At 33.9% G+C, this 18,364-nt stretch overlaps 1 protein-coding gene across 1 annotated transcript in view; it reads right to left on the bottom strand.

The window, feature by feature from the left end:
* Positions 1-17,896, bottom strand: part of LOC113225755 — a 140,297-nt gene extending 122,401 nt beyond the window's left edge. The window contains exons 1-2 of the mRNA XM_026458165.1: positions 17,852-17,896; positions 17,323-17,372 (exon numbers count right to left, since the gene is read on the bottom strand). The gene's annotated coding sequence lies outside the window, so the exon portion shown is untranslated. The remainder of the gene's footprint in view (positions 1-17,322; positions 17,373-17,851) is intronic.
* Positions 17,897-18,364: the final 468 nt, after the last annotated feature.

The following is an 18,364-nucleotide window of genomic DNA, read 5'->3' as shown; positions in this document are numbered from 1 at the left end:
ATTGACATAAAGTTAATTACATGCTTCAGTAGGGCTAGCACGAAAGGGCGCGACTTGCGCGAGAGCGACATAAAGCGCGACATGCTGCTATTCTCGCATAGAGATCTAGCGCTTTATGTCGCTCTCGCGCTAGTCGCGCCGATCGTGCTAGCCCTACAGGTCCAAGCAAGCACTGCCTCAATTTTGTATGTTAAATATATTTTTCTAAACACTTTATGGTCATATAGAGGTAGAATAAATAACGCTAAATTTCAATGTGATATTTTCATTATAATGCCTACTTGTGTACTACTGGGCGTTTACGTCACATATTATAATAATAATAACGCACACACTCAACTTAGCCTTCACTAGGGAAACCTCGTGTCGCGGGTGCCATGGACACACATACAGATAACCACAAATTACACCCAAACTGACGAGAGGAGTAAATGTAGGCCATACAAATATTTCTCCCGGCCCGGGAATCGAACCTGGGACCCCTGGGTGGCAATCCGGCATGGTAACCGTTGGGCCACGGAAGTAGTTAAAATATAAATATAATAAAGTATTAGGAAATACATCTGTAATGGTAGTTGTATGAGGTTAGTAATCATAATTTGTTGCTATCGCATTAGGTTAAACCTTTCAAAATATTTTTTTTTAAATATAAATAAATAAATGAAAATACTCAATATACTTACAGCATTCATATGGTACACATATGGTCATACTTAAAGTCTTAATATCAAGATACACATATGTGCCTATTAGGGATAACAATAAGAGCAATCGTAGGCCGAGGTTTAAATTATTAGTCACTAAAATTGTTCACAAAATTATGAATCTTTTATACCCTTTGTTACCAAAGTGGTCCAAGTGGACCCTCAGGGGTCCACGGGAGACTCGACGGGGGTCTACGTTGGCGCGACAAAAAAATGGGGGTTCAAAATTCGTAAGCAGGGGTCCACGAAATATTTATCTGCTTTCGATAGTGAAGAACTAAAATGTTGGCTTGACTTCACCTCAATAGCTCAGCGACTGTTACTTGTAAAAACTTGCACATTCCATATTCAGTACAACGTGTCTTTACTTTTTTGATATCCACTCACAGCACAATTAATTAAATTCTCACTTTTTTTTCGAAAACTATTAATTTGTGGTTGGAACTCAGCAATTTGCGTTGCAAATTTCCATAATTAGATCTAATCTTCACATTTTTTTTGTCGAGTTTTGGGAATATGGTAGAAATGTAGCTGCAGGGGATCCACCGGAATCAGCTAAATTTTGAAAGTGGTCTATGAGAACAAAAGTCTGGAACCCTCTGTTTTATACCAACCTCGTTGCCATAAAGTAATTTAAAAGAATAACTGCCTCAACATGTGAATAATTATTTACAATAAATTACCAAACGAAATTAAATTGTTACAAGCACATACTTTTAAATTACAATTGACAAAATGGCTTTTGACACATTGCTTGTATAGTAATAAAGAATACTTAGAATTTACAAATTCATTACATTACGCACACACCCAACATGGCCCCGCACTAGGGAAAACCTGTGTCGCGGGTGCCATGGACACACACATAGACAACCAAAAATTACACCCAAACTCACGAGAAAAATAAATGTAGGCCATCCAAATATTTCTCCCGGCCCGGGAATCGAACCTGGAAACTCTGCGTGGCATGGTAACCATTCGGCCACAGAGGCAGTCAAACATTAATTAGAAACTATAGAGACTAAACATTAAATCCCATTAATATTTGCACATCTGCTACCAAGTTGAATACAATGTACCTAATTTTACTTAAGACATATGTAATTACTGTATTCTGGCCAATAAACGTATTCTATCATTGACTTACAAATAAATGGACGACGGGTCTAATACAAAAACCACGAAAAAAATGTCCCAAGTCAACCTATTTAAACGTAGTGACATGTAAAGGAATATGAAAAAGCTAAAACGTTGAATTTAAATTGTAATGTCATCGCAGTACTGTCTAATTTTGCTTGCTTCGCTGTCAGTCGAACAAACGAAGACTAGAGCGTGAATGACGCTCTGTATACGATTTTAACGCCCTATAAGTTCGGACGTTTTTTAGCGCGGACCCGACGTCCATATAATTGTAAGTCAATGTATTCTATTCTATAATTGCACGAACTTTTGAGGTCGGTTTTTTTTATAATTAGTATAAATTATGCAATTCCGTCACACACTCTGTGATATATCCTCTAGAATACCGATAAGCAGGAAACTTTTTAAGCCCAGCAGCTCGGCCTCTACTAAATCCAAATTTCTAAGTTACTTCCTTTTTTTAATGTTTATTAGCAATATAACTAGTTTAAAACTTTTACTAAATACACTATTATAGTAATTGCTTGTTCCATATAAAAAACAGAACACAATACAATAAAATTCTTGTATTTCATAGGGAGATTATTCACTTTGAGAGATTAAAAAAATTAATTAACATAAAATACGATCAGCACTTAATCTAAGTAATAATTGTACCGGATTTGAGGAGCGGTGGCTTCTGACACAGGTATTTTCATACTTAAAAGAAGTTCACCAGCAATGATATATGTAACCTAGTTTAAGTTAAGTCAATAAATTTGTTTTTTTTTTAAGAGATAACTTTAAGAGATTAACATTCTTACATTAACGTCACAGTACATTTATGGAAATGTTATTTGTTAAGAAAAATATTAATTTAAAATTTTATTAAATTTATATTCAATTATTTTTATGTGAAATTACTCCACTAGTTTGTTATAATTATTTATACAAAGATCGAACACTCAGAATAAAGACCTTCGATATGGCCGGATTAGGACCGACGTTTTCTAGCATACCGTCCCAGACGCTATACCAACTAAGCAACGTTACGAACAGGCGGACCTCACGAATTTCACGAAAAAAAAAAAGGGTTCGTTCCGTTGCTTAGTTGGTATAGCATCTGCCACGGTAAGCTAGAAGACGTCGGTTCGAATCAAAGGATTTTTTCTGAGTGTTCGATCTTTGTATTAATAATTATAACAAAATATTTTTTTTTTAATGAAAAATACTGACTAACATTAATATTATTATGAATAACATTAATACGAGGAATAAAAATAAAGCAGCTGTTCTTTCAAACAGTCGTCTTCACAAAGTCTCAAATTCACTCAAGAGGCAATGTATACGATTCTATAATAAGATTCCAATCGATATTCAAAATTTGCCATTTACGAGGTTATAAACTGTTGTGAAACAAAAACTTTATACTAAAGGTTATTATTATACAGCTTCTGCGTACTTGGCTGACAAAAATCCTTGGCAGCGAGTCGTTTAGCTCTTTCAGGTATTCTCTATCTAAGATGTTTAAATTAAATATTGCAATGATAAATGTATTCAAATGGTTATTTACAAAGAACGACCCTTAGAGTTTCTTGCTCATTGTTCTCTGGGGACTCTGCCTTACAAATGAGCAGTAGAGTTTAACCATTGTGACGATTTCAAGTGTAATAATGCTTACCTATGAAATAAAGATTATTTTGGTCGCGCAAATGAGTGCTAGTGAGGAGAGCGATAACGAAAATATCATCATCAGAAGTTAATAATGTGCCAGGAAAAAAAAATCACATTTTCTTTTAGTAATTGTCCTAACATGTTAAATAATTACGTTTAGTATTAATTAATTTTTTTTTACTTTTTCTATTAAACATCTTCCTCTCTTTAGTCTTTTATTATTTCCCCACATTGTTTGGGAAAAATGCTATATATGCCTCGACGGGAACGGAGATTGCTTGACTCGTATACTTCGCTGGCACTCGTCTTTGTAACTCATACTCGTCCTGCAATCCCGTACATCCCGGCCTCTGCAATAATGTACTAAAAGAATGAGACAAATTACGATAAATTACTTGAACAAAACACAGGCTAACACAGAACCGAAAAGCAACTACCTACACTAAAATTACAAAAAATAATATTTGACGCGAAAGTATTTATTTGTTACGAACCTGTGAAACCCCACAAAACATAATTACAAAAACAATTTTTAGTTTTAAGTGTTTTAATTGCGCAGTTTTAGTGAAAACGTTTACACTGTTGGGATTTGTAATAATAAACCTAAAAAGTTTTTGTTACATGTACCGAGTCTTTTAAACCCCGTGAATGTCAAATTTTGAATATCAACCGGAATCTTACAAGAAATGAGTGCAGCACGCTCCATAAAGGAAGCTTGCTCCTATTTTACAAATTATCTAATCAAACTCGACGGCCTCGGTAGTCTAGCGGTTAACACAATGGGCGCTTTGTAAGGACATCCCGGCTTCGATACTTGGTATAACTAAAATAGACATTTTTTCTAAATTGGTTCTGGTCTGAATGTTTTGTTTTTCTTTTATTTGTAATATAATAGGGATGGGACGGACAAGTCGCATAAAATCCAATTTAAAATTTATATAGATCATTCACGACAAAAATGGCTAACAATAGTTTTCGCTAAAACATAAATTAAGTTGGTAGTTTAGTAAGTATTAAGATAACAACATTTTTCGAAACTTTCAGTATTTTTTTTTTCATCTATTTTTATGATACAGTGGGAGCGTAGCCGTGGTTGTAGCGCAGTGAGAGGTACTATTTAATATTTAAACGAGGAGTATAAGAGTTTACTGTGAGAGTTCAGCTAGAAGATTTGTCCAGAACACCTGCGATGATCAATGAGAACCATTCTCTTTTTTTTATCTAGTTCTAAATACAAAAACCACCTTCTTAATTGTTTTACACAGTTTTAAATATAAAATAATAATATAATCTGTCCAGCCTGCGGTACAATACCAAGTGAGGAGACAAACCGGTCATGCGCCTGGTGATAAGCGACACGCCTGTCCATCAGAGTCTATGCACACAGCGTACTTTATACGCGCCGACGACGCGTGTTTTTGACGAATGCGCGACATCTGCAACGCAGTCACGGTATTATCAAGCAAGAAGCTTATATACTCCACTGGAGTTTCCACTTAGAATTTCATGTAGTTGCTTAATTTCAAAAAGTACCTTTATTTTATTAATTTATTTATTCTTTAAAACGTAATACACAACAATGTTTCTAGACGCATTTAGTAATGCGAACAGTATCCACGGAATAGATTAATGTTCAATTTTCTAACAGAAAAGTTTTGCTAGTATTCAAGTAATTTGGATAAAATAATCTATCATTAACCAAAAGGATTATACAGAAATTGGATAAATACATTTAGAAACAATCAATTTTATCGCAATTGATCAAACAGTTAAAAAAGTAATTTTTAAGTTTACTTTTTTATATTAGTGGTTGCTAAAGAATTACATAATTCTAGCGGTAATTCCTTTATTAGTCGGGAAATAACTGAAATTAACAATCGAAACTAAAATTAAAAGTATTTCTTATCAAAATGCGCGATAAGGACTACGGCGCGTCTGCGGCGGGTATACGCGCAGATGACGCGCGTTCATAGTCAAAATAGTAGTAGAAATACGTGTGCAAAGGCTCTAACAATTGCAGTGTCGCTTAGAGCTTTAAATCGCAAAGATCTGAGGGGCACTGCCATTGCGTCCCGTCACCCTGAGACATAAGTTGACAAGTCTAATGTGCCTGTAATTTCACCAGCACCCTTACCCTTAAAACCGGAATGCAGTAACACTCACATGAATAATCAGCATTAGATTAAAATGACCATATTGCTGTATGCTTAGAATAATAACGCATAGAAACCTAGTCCGCACACGCTAAGTGAGGCAAATTGAAGCGCGCCCAATGGGCCTACACGAGCGGCCGGGCCTTCAATGCTCAAGGTCAACTTGCACCGCGAACAGCTCAAAAATTTTAGCTAAAAATGACGAAATGTGCGGTAAATGAGTGTAAAAATACGTCAGACAAACATAAAATAGATACTAACATCACATTCCACAAGGAAGTAACGCGTTTCAATTTGTATTTTTATATAAATATTCACTAAAACCGAAAATTAACCTACTACTAAAACTAGCCCACATGAATTTGATTTTTGCCTCACTTGTGACAGTTCGTTTGATATGAAACTATCATTCTATGCGTTAATATTCTAAGGCTGTAAGGTCACCAATCAATTGAACAAGTGAAATAAATATACACTTTACGCCCGAGGTCCCTGCAATAACATTTCAACGAGCTGATGATCTGAACAGATAATACAGTCTATACAACCTCAAACGGCTTTGGTTGATTTCGCATAACAGTGTAAGCGTTGAATAAATCTCTTTGAAAAAAAAATATAGTAAAATTGAGGGTATACTCTGACTATTATACGGTGTGAAAACACGATTCCCAAAAATGTTCCACAATAGAAAAAAAAACACAAACTTACCTCAAAATTTTACAAGAAAACCGCTGTACTCAATAGGTATTTTACATACACTATAGTCCATCTGTTTAGGTACTTAAGTAAATGTAAACAATCTTGAGATGTCTATTTAATGAAATATACATTTATAAAATGATTTTCCCTTACCTTCAAATAAAAAATACAAATACTTAGCTTCATATGAAATTGCATGCCTATTTTTATACCTATTGATTTGTAAAGCATGTTTCAATAAAAAGACGTATCAAGATTGTTTACATTTAGTTAAGTACCTAAACAAATGGACTATAATGATTTTTTTATATCATCTGAACTAAATAGAACACGTATAGTATGCGATATACATTTTTCAAATGGCTTCAAATGCGTTTGTTAAAAAACAAATTCTAAAATAAAGCCACTAGTATATATCATCAACATCAGTAGTGTATATACAGCATCAACTATTATACAAATACACTATTTAATCTTACTTTGACAATTTGTAATAATCTTCATATTTTTAACTATTTATTTCTTTAATCATTTTACTTAATTGTACTTTTGACTATTTGTAATAATTTCTACATTTTGACTTTTGACTGCCTCCGTGGCCGAACGGTTACCATGCCGGACTGCCACGCAGAGGTCCCAGGTTCGATTCCCGGGCCGGGAGAAATAGTTGTATGGCCTACAATTATTTCTCTCGTGAGTTTGGGTGTAAGTTGTGGTTGTCTATGTGTGTGTCCATGGCACCCGCGACACAGGGTTTCCCTAGTGCGGGGCTATGTTGAGTGTGTGCGTGTGCGTTTGTGCGTTTGTGACATTTTAATTTATATAATTTTAAATGAACTTTAGATATATTTAGAATTTACTTAAAAATTTATATTGCTGTGTCCTTACAGGGTTCATGTTTGTTACTGTATGTACTAATTTAACGACATGTATGCAATAAAACATTTGAATTGAATTCAAATTGAGGCAGTATCGACTCTTGAGAACCATTCCGATTAAATTTGCCTTGAAATAAAGAAAGCGCTTTGAGGTCAGTGCCTCTACCATGAGATTACAGTAATGGTTATCCCTGGCGACCGCGTAAAATGTTTGTATACAAAATATTGTTTCGTCTTGTGACCACTAGGTGCGCTCTATAATTTGCCATACAAAATTGTGAAAAAAAAAAAGCGCGGTCGCTAGCCACAACTGTCGCAGTAAACTCGTGGTAGATGCCACAAACTGACATACATACAAAAGCTTCAAACCTATAACTCCCCTCTACTAACGTAAAAATAACACTGTCACAATAAACTTGAGCATTTATTTTCAGCAAAAGATATCGAAAAACATACAAATAAACGACTATTGTTTTTATTTATAGACAATTCACTTCTAAATGCAAAAGACGTATTATTCGAACTGACGTCACTAAAACATGCATTCCTATAACAAAAAGGAAAATTATAACACCCTGTTTCAGGAAACAATTCAAAAATGGTCAATGCCATCTAGCAGTATAACCGAAATATCGCACTAAAGAGATTCCATATTCAAATGATTAGTTTATTATGATGTAAACCTGCTTTCAAATGTACAATCTTACAAGCTTAACTTTTTATTACACATTCCAAATTCAAATGAACTTGTAATTGGCGCCTTTTTATGATTCGCTATCTTTTTACGATTCAATAAATATAGGAAGACCGCAAAGTCCATAGAAAGAAAGAAATATTTATTCATCTATTCACAAACACGTTAATTAATAATACAAACGGAAAAAAGAATTTACAATTGAATAAAAATAAAAGAAAAAATCAATTAAAAAAAACGCTTAATGATAGCCGAAAAGCTAGCCAGCTCAATACAATACCAGGTAGAGCCTAGTATGCCTGCATGCAATGTGTGCATACTGGAAGCTCAGATCTTGACCCATCACTAACTACGTTACTGACAACCCTCATTCCCCCTGGCTGTGTCCTATAAAAGTACACCCACGACGACGCAGCGTTTTGTGTTACATTTTACTATTCCACATCGTGATACCGCTTGTTGTATAAATTCTAATATAAATTAATCTCTTTTATTTCGTTTTTAGTACAAAATAATGTAACAATTTTAAAATCTTGTTTCAAGACTTATTGAAATTATACTAGCGCCTACTTCTTGAAATTAATGCTGAAAACACAAAGAGTACATATTAATAAATACAGGCTGTAATCTTTAAGTGTCCAGGTCCAGTTTTCGTTTAACTAAGGTAAACGATTCTTTTATAGGGAACTGTGTACGCTTTTACAATAAGATTCCGGAGCATATATTAAGATTACCATTTCCTAAGTTTAAAACTTACATTAAAAGTATTTTAATTGAAAAGTCATATTACAAAACTGTAGACTACGTGTTAGATAAAGATGTATAGAAAGACAAGAGTCTAGATTCCACACAAATATGATTCAAAATGTATACTATAGCATTTACAATTATTTGAAACAAGCAATCCCTAGAGTTTCTTGCTCGTTCTTCTCAGAGAGAAGCATTTGCTTAAAAAATGACGTTTTCAAGTGTAAAAATTTTACCTATGGGATAAATCATTATTTGACTTTGACCAGGCGATTATTCCGTAAATATAAGAGATACCAAAAACCTTTAAATTGATATCAAAAGTACCTTACCTTTTTAAATAAATCTAGAAATATCCAAAATTTTAACGTTAAACGCTCTGACGTGTTCGCAAACAATAAGAGCAAGTCCCATTTTCGTTGAAAAGGGTATTTTGATATGATGATCCAGGAAAAAGGAATCTAGTACAAAACCATGCAAGGTGAGCCTCCTCGTGTTCCTTGGTTTGGCCACGTAAAATTAAGCACGGGTTAAATTAATAATAATAATAATAATAAATTTATTTCAAAAACTTACAGTATAAAGTATAAAAATAGGGCATTATAAAATAGGGCAATGTAAAACTAAACATATGACAGCTGGTGCTTAAAAAAAGATAACTTGTGCTTTAAGCACCAGCACCTTCCGATGTCACAAAGTACAATCTCTATTATTTCATACTAACTTTTAAAATAAAAAAAAAACTAGGAAAAATAATAATAATAAAAAAAAAAAAAAAACAATTGGTTGTTTGAAAAAGAAAACAGTAATTTGAAGTGAGAAGTGCATTCATGCGTACATGCATGTTAGTGTGTGTGTGTGTTTGGGTAGGTGTGTTTGGGTGTGTGTGTGGTTGGGTGAGTGTGCGTGTGTTTGGGTGTGTGTGTGTGTGTTTACAAAAACCATCATCATACTTTATTTGGCTGGTTGTAGAAGATTTTCTGTTTCATCATATGAAAGAAATTGTCAGCGCACATAGGCTTCGACCCAGACACGTTCCATTAGACAAATTGTTGTATTTGATACGGAGGGTGAATACACTGAATTGCGAATTGTGTGGAATTCCTGAGGATGTACAGCATTTGCTTATGCAGCCTATATATACAGCCTATCAAAGCACGGTTATTTGCACAGATTGGTTTCCGTACATTTAACGTTGGGTGATTTCAATCCGTTTTGTCGGAACCGACAAGTAATGTCGCGCGATTTTGTACATGTTTGGTAAGATATTTTGATTTATCTGTCTGGGTTTTATTAAGTGTTTTCCTAGCTGACATGTTCAATAATAATCAAAGCTCTAAATAAATAGTAAAAAAAAACGATTTAATATGACATTCGTAGAGAGGATTTAGTTAGGAACAACTGCTCTTTAAATACAACTTTTTGTACTCAGTTCAAAAAATAAACATCACTTTGTTTTTGTTCAATTAAAAGGCAGTAATTACTTTATTTAAAGCAGTTTCGTTATCTGAAAACCTATTGTTACTCCTTAAACTTGGTCAACTAAAGTCTCTCTACGAAAGTCATGTCAAATATAACGGAGAATGTAACGTTAAAATTTTGGGTATATTTTTTTTCTAGTTTTATTTAAACAAAGTTATTGGTGTCGTTTTACTCATTAGGTAACGTACTCTCTATGTCAGTTTAAATGTTTTTTTATAATCACTAATATTTACGGAGTAATCACCTGGGCATTCTTAACGATTGCACCCTGTATATAACAAACAGCTCCGAACCTAACTAATGAAAGAACACCAAATAGGTTTTTTTTATTTATAAATACCAAGCGACGCGACGAATTGTTATTCGTGCACCTGATAGTAAGCGACACGCCTGTCCATATAATTGCAGCGCCACTCAGAGCTTTAAATCGTAAAGATCTTAGGGGCAATGCCACTGCGCCCGTCACCCTGAGACATAAGTGGATAAGTCTCATGTGCCTGTAATTTTCACTAGCACTCTTACATTCCTGCTTGGCGGCAGAAATAGGTAAGGTGGCAGTATATCCCTGGACAAACTCTTTCACAAGCTCTCCTGCTACTTCCTACATTGTACGCATAAAGTACATGTACAACATAGAATATAAATTGTACAAGCAAAACCACATAAACAGTGCGAGTTTTGCCCAAAACAAAGCACAGATTTTCTGGTATCACCTGTGGAGCATCCACGGCAAAATAAAAAAGAACTATGGTCACAATGAAGGCTCCCCGATTTCAATTTTTTAGTTCATTTGCTGCCTCAATATCCACGATGTTGAAGTTTAAACAGAGAGCCGTACAAATATTTTAAATAATACTTCTTACATGAGTTAATGATAACATTTCTTGAGATAATAACCAATGAAGACTATCTTTATCAAATTATCACGCTTACTTTCCAGAGGGCACACTGTAAGACTTTTCTGTTAAAGTATTGTGGTAATATGGATGGATTGATTATCTGGGGCAATGGCTCTTACGTCAAACGTGCATTTGTAGCCCAAAAGAAATGTATACGCGCAATGTGCGGCATTGGTCCACGAGAATCATGCAAACCACTTAAACCTACTGACACTCCCTTGTATGTACATATTCGAAGTTTGTAAGTTTGTCAAGCAGCATCCACATTTATTCAAAATAGCCATTCAAATAAACCCACGTGCAAAAAGAAACCCTAATAGACTTGTTGTAGACCATGTACCTAGGACTACTCTTTACCTAAAAAGTCCGTACTACACATGTATAAAAATTTATAATAAACTACCCAATGAAATAAAAAAACTGACATATACACAAATGACTACAGAATTGTACAAATGGTTAGTTGTAAAAAAATTTTACAGTGTGAATGAATTCTTGGAACAATAATTATGTATTATTTAAAAAAAAAAAACTTAAATATTTTTTATAATTCTTGACATATTTTTTTTTTGTAATTCTTGAATTTTTATTTTTATTATTATTTTAATTCTTGACATACTTAATCTGTGAAAATTGTGACTTATTTATTTAAAATTGTAATAGTCAATCAAGATAATATTATTAGACATTTGCATGCTATCGGATATGCAAAACATATTTGTACTGTTTTTCCTTTTTTTTTTTGCTACAACTTTTATACCATGTTTGAAGCAAATAAACAATAAACAATTTGAATAAGTTTAGTGTGATAAATCTTTCAATATCGATTGGTATTATGATGTTTTACTAACCATCATATTAATTTATTTTTGTGAAATTATTGAACTAGACTACCGGCACGCTATGATGGCCGTTTTGACGTTTGTCTGACGTTGTTTGAAGGAGCTAATTGATGGACATTGTTGTCAATAGTGACGTGCAGTAAAATTTATGGATGTATAATTTTACGACACAACTCGGCATTTGTTTTTCGAATTTGGAAATTTTTTAAAATGACATCTAATACGATCGTCACTTATGGGATCGCTGTCCAGCACAACTTCTACCTCCGGCAAACTCGCGTCAAACATCCAAAGCAGTTTCGAAATGACGATATATTAAGTAACATTTTTATTTTCGTTTTATTAAAACTTTTTAATCAACTACCTAAATAACTAATTGCAATACTAGTTATAAATCTAAAAACTTATAGGTGCGTCTTGCGTTTGATTGTATTTTTTTCGATAATGAATTTTGACTTCACTATTGTAATCTGTCAAAACGGCCGTCATAGCGTGCCGGTACTGTAATTTGTTATAATTTAAGAAAGAGAAAAAACATTTAACTCTTTATTAATAAATTAAAATCATATCTAATTAGGAAGTACAATTTAAGTGAATTCTGTAATGACAAATAAAAAATAATATTATAATTACACTTAATAATAAATAAATCGTAATTATAATTATTAATACAAAGATCGAACACTCAGAAAAATATCCTTCGATCCGGTCGGATTCAAACCGACATCTTCTAACATACCGTGGCAGACGCTATACCAACTAAGCCACGGAACGAACCAGCGCACGAATTATTCTATGTGCTTGTTGTCGTATCTTTGTATTTGGTTTTTCAACGACTTTTTAGCCGTAACGCCATCTATGAGAAATCTATGAAAGTATTTCGTCACCCAGTTAGATACCTATACAGTTAGGCCCAGCTAGGGATGTCGCTATTCACTGTGTTCATTGTAATTATATTTATAGATATGCCATTGTAATTTAATTTAATGCAAACTTTCAAGTGACACATCGACACCTTACTTTCTCAAACTCGTATCTTAAAGCATGAAGTTACTGAAATGCATAAAATTGATTGCATATATACAAATGTTGCAGACACACTAGCTTTTACCTATTTTTAAAGAAATGCATTCAAATTAACACCTTTGATAAAAAAATTTAAATAAATAGAATGTTTTGTCATATCTTGAATATATCACTCTTTATAAGATAACGAGTTTGAGAAAGCAAGGCATCGATGTTTCTTATAATATATTATTATTTTATAGTGAATAAAAATTTAAACCTATAGACTCATATGTGTAACCTGATATTAAGACCTTAAGCACCATATGAATGCTGTAAATATATTGAGAATTTTAATTTTTTTATTTATATTTAAAAACACTTAAACTATCTTGAAAGGTTTAAACTAATGCGATAGTAAAGCAACAAATTGTGATTACTAACCTCTTACAACTACCATTACAGATGTATTTCCTAATACTTTATTATATTTATATTTTAACTGCCTCCATGGCCGATCGGTTACATTATAGTTATAATTTGTTGATGTGTGTGTCCATGGCACCCGTGACTCAGGGTATTCCTAGTGCAGGGCTATGTTGAGAGTGTGCGTTATTATTAAAAAAATACCACAGTGTAGTCGTCTAACTAGTTTCAATCATTGTTCACACAAATTATTATTAACACAAAGCCAAATCAATCTGACAGAACTTGTCCCTTACCATGCGCCCGTTAGTTTTACCAGCACCATTACCCTTCAAAACCAGAATGCAGTAAAGCTCACATTACAGCTTGGCAGCAGAAATAGGTAAGGTGGCAGTACTTCCCTGAACAAATTCTTTTACAAGGAACTCTCATTTACTAATAGAGTCTATTTTCCTGATACTTATTAAGTTTACTGAATGTCAAATAAATAATATTAAATTGCACATAAAAAACCACAATGATAACAAAGAACAATAATGTACACATAAAATGGTTGAAAGAGTTCATCCAGGGAAATAGCACTTATTACCTATTTCTGCCGCCAAGCAGTAATGTCATCATTACTGTGTTCCGGTTTTGAAGGGTTAGGGTTGTGGTGAAATTACAGGCATGAGACTTGTCAACTTATGTCTCAGGGTGACGGGCGCAGTGGCATTGCCCCTCAGATCTTTCCGATTTAAAGCTCTGAGTGGCACTCCAAATGTTATGAATAGGCGTGTCGCTTACCACCAGGCGTACGACTTGTTCCTATTTATTATTGTTTTTTCATATTTCTTTTATGATACATCCATAAAAAGTATCTTATGGGGCTGTGATATATAATAAACTCCCTTTTCATCTGTATGAACCTACATTATGTTCCAGTAATTGACAAGGGTGACAAGGGACTAAATAAAAAAAAAATACACACTATATATACATACAAAAAATAACTTGATTGTTTTTCATACTTCTTTTGTGATGCCCCATTTAGATACCTTAATAACGATATACCAACAATAAACCCTTACAATAAACCCTCTGTTCATCTTTATGAACCTTACATTATGTTTCAATAATTGGCATGACAAAGGACAAAAGAAAAAACGACGTGGTTTTTCACACTTTTTTTGTGGTATTTCATTTGCCTAAATAATGATAGCCCTCTCATCTTTATGAATTTACTGTTTGGCACAGGTGACAAACCATGACGTAGATGAAACTCCTGTGCATCTCCTCACCCACTGCTGCTCCCTGACATGAATGATATGATATGAAGTTCAATACTGGGAAGGCACATGCCACAACCAAAGAACATAAAAACTTTTTTTTAGAGCCAGGAAAGTCCTTCAGTTTTTTCTCTGAACTGTGATTAGTGGTGATCACAATACATCATCAGCAGTGGTCGCAGTGATGAGGAGCTGCCTAGGCCCTGAATGAAGAATATAATTGAATAAAATCATTTACTTCATATTATCAATTTCACAATATCACAATTCGAAATATAATGTCAAGGGTTAACATGATCGTCATTAAGGTAAATAATAATTTTAATGTTAATATAAAATAAAATAATTAAAAGAGAAATAAAGAAAAATATGAACTACAAAACAACACATAAAAATTTAAATATTTTCAAAACACAAACTTTCAAAATTAAAAATATAGGTAATTACAATTTAACAAAATTTCAAAAAAAACAATTTAAAAAAAGAAATATACGCGATTTAAATCCGGAAAAATAGTTTCATTTCCTATGTGTAACAATCGCGAAAACCTAAGAACTCGATAATTACAATTTCTTTAAAAGAAATTCCTCTACACTGTAGAATTCATTATCCAATAAAAGGCCTTTCAGTCGGGAACAAAACACTTCGTCATTTGTAGCACTTTTTAGAGTTGTGGGTAGGTGTTCGTAAAATCGGGGCCCGATTACTCGCGGATTTTTCGTTGCGATGAAGCCACCCTAATAATAATTTAGTAGCAATAGAGTTCTTAGTGAAAGTGTTCATCTAAGGAAGTACTGATACATTTACCTATTTCTGCCGCCAAGCATTAATGTGAGCATAGAGCATGGAGTGATCTTTGTGATTTAAAGCTCTGAGTAGCCCTGCACCTGTTATTGACTGATATTTCGCTTACCATAGACGTGGGCTCTATGGTAAGTTGTTCATTGCATCACTCAGTACATAGTCTCCCAAAGTGGTCCCTACCACCCTCCAATGGATATGAAGAGTACTAGGTAGGGACCTTGACAGCATTGGGGGCGTTATATAAACTACACTACACATATATATATGTAATTTATTTTCGTTGTGATTTTTTTGTGTCCAGTTTTTTTTTTGGGGTGGTAGTTTGTAATTTTTTAATCTGTTGAAACTTTTTCATGCCTAAGTGGCCAGTGAACCAAAAAGTTTGGGAACCTATGACTTAGTATAACTGCCTCCGTGGCCGAACGGTTACCATGCCGGACTGCCACGCAGAGGTCCCAGGTTCGATTCCCGGGCTGGGAGAAATATTTGTATGGCCTACATTTGTTTCTCTCGTGAGTTTGGGTGTAATTTGTGGTTGTCTATGTGTGTCCATGGCACCCGCGACACAGGGTTTCCCTAGTGCGGGGCTATGTTGAGTGTGAGCGTTATTATTATTATTATTATTATTATAGTATCATAAAAAAATATATATATAATAATAATAAAGGGTGACAAAGGACAAGAGTAAAATTAACTATCTTTTCTCCTGATACTGCAAATTCTTCTTTATTAATTGTTAAGTGTAGTTCTCTTCAAATGGAGACCAAACTTTTTGGAATGGATGTTGTTCTCATTTATCCAACCTTTTTTATTTCAACTAGGTCATCAGTCCAGCGCATTGGTTGCCTGCTTACGCATCTGTACCACCCTATTGTACACTTCTGTACGTTTAATAATATACACAAAATTAAGTTATTGACAACTAAACATAAGTGCACATTAATTAACATACTTGTTGAATATACATATTGAATTGGTTATCTTCTTGTATATGCTTATTAATTCTTTGTATTTTTGTTCTGATCTTTTTAAGTATGTCCACAATCGAATTAAGACATATGAACAAAGATTAGTGTATTCCCGTGGCACTATCAATGTGTGCTCTATACATTTTGACCGGTTACTCTACAAATGTTCATCGTAATGGGACATTATCTTAATCTACTTATAAATATTCAGAATTATTTAAATTACGCATTCTAAAGTAACTTTTATGGTTTTATGACCATTAAAACTTTTTAATTTACCACTTTTTTCTTATTCACAAGAACTTCTTGAACATTTTGATATTCTATTCCATATTTAAAAAAACCGTTTCATGCTAACTAGAAAGTAGCAAATTATGAATAGGTAAATTAATTAGAGGGCACATATTATTGAAATGATTTTTTTTAAATTTATAGTGAATACCTAATTAGGTAGGTATTTTAATGTAAAATTTAATTAACAACTTTGGTTATTTTTAATATTAACATAGAAGCAATAATATCCATTGAACAATATCAAAACATTTACTTCATTACATACCAGGCTATAATAAACTTCAAAGAAGGATTTCATGTTAAAGTGATAAGGAGGTAATTTAGGTAATATTGTCAAGGAATTTATTATAGCTGCCAGCTAATGAGTTTCAAGCCTTAAAAGGGCGCAGTAAAGGTCAAAAAGCGCCCTTTCTATGCTCTAGAATGTGTTATAAACTATGTACTTACAATATTGCATTTAGAACATACGTTGGAAGGCCCCCTTCGGGTTCCCGAAGGTCCTGGAACCCTGGTAAAATAATTTCTCCACTCCAACAGGCACATACGGCATTCCAATTATAAATTGTACTTTCACGTACGATGCACTTGCACACTATACAAACAAAATAGAAAACTAGCCGTTACAAACACGAATATTTTCATAATATCACAACAGCATGGTCTCACGGCTCATTCCACGGCACTAAACCATATTAGGACACTATGCCACTATATTACTGTGTAATGAAACAAAATTATTACCAATTTACAAAGCGACCCCGACCGCCCGCCGCCAAGAAAATCGTATTAAAATCTTTTTCAAAAGCGGCCACCACGCCCGTGGACCTTTCCAAAATGTACAAAATACCGCGCGCTAAATAGGAAAATCGATAAGGCCGTTTAACGCCCGACTTGAAACTAGAATAATAATTTATCAAAAAATGTAATAAAAACGACATTATTTTCTTGTGACGGTCCCGAGCTGTCAGAATTTTCTATTACTATACGACTTATTTTACCATGTACTTTTTGTAGTACTCCATTATAGAGCTGGTGCCACTTTTTAAATTGTTCGGTTAATCGTCGAATATAGCGCGAATTTCAACCCTATCGGGTTTGCCGTTCGCCGAAGTCATTAAAGAGCACATACGACTTTCCTATTTGGCGCTAAACGCGAAAAATACGAAACGGACGCGAATTTGTTTGTAAAACTTACGACGAGCAGCGGTAATCAGTCGATTGGAAAATTCCAAATAATAAGTAGCGAGCGGGCACGCGGTATCCGCAGACAGAAACGCGAGACACTGTTTTCGAAACAACATTGGCTCGACGTCATTTTTGGCGTATTTTGAGTTGGATCATAAGCGGGAAAACTCGAAAGCGTTCGGTTGTGCGAACAAGATGGCAAATTATTTTGTGCGGAGCATTCTCGACTTTATTGCTTAGCAGTCTTCATACTTTAATGTTTTATTTTCGTATCGTATTCTGAGAAAGTGAGCGAAGCCATACTATTTTGAAGTTTTTTTTATAATATAATGTATAGATAGCCTAGAGAGCGGGTGTTCGGTATGTATACTTTGTGTTAGTGTGAGTACTTCCCGTATGTGTAGTTATCGTATGAATTTGTGCCCCTGTGTGTGTTTTTGTATGACTTATATAAAAATTGTGTAGTCACTAGCTCCGGCTCGCTAGAATCAATAATCTAAAAATTCATTTGAAATTTTTCGAG

Source organism: Hyposmocoma kahamanoa, unplaced genomic scaffold (assembly GCF_003589595.1).
Source record: "Hyposmocoma kahamanoa isolate Upper Pololo Valley unplaced genomic scaffold, ASM358959v1 172, whole genome shotgun sequence".
NCBI classification, from domain to species: domain Eukaryota; kingdom Metazoa; phylum Arthropoda; class Insecta; order Lepidoptera; family Cosmopterigidae; genus Hyposmocoma; species Hyposmocoma kahamanoa.
This window is presented reverse-complemented; position numbering and strand designations above follow the sequence as displayed.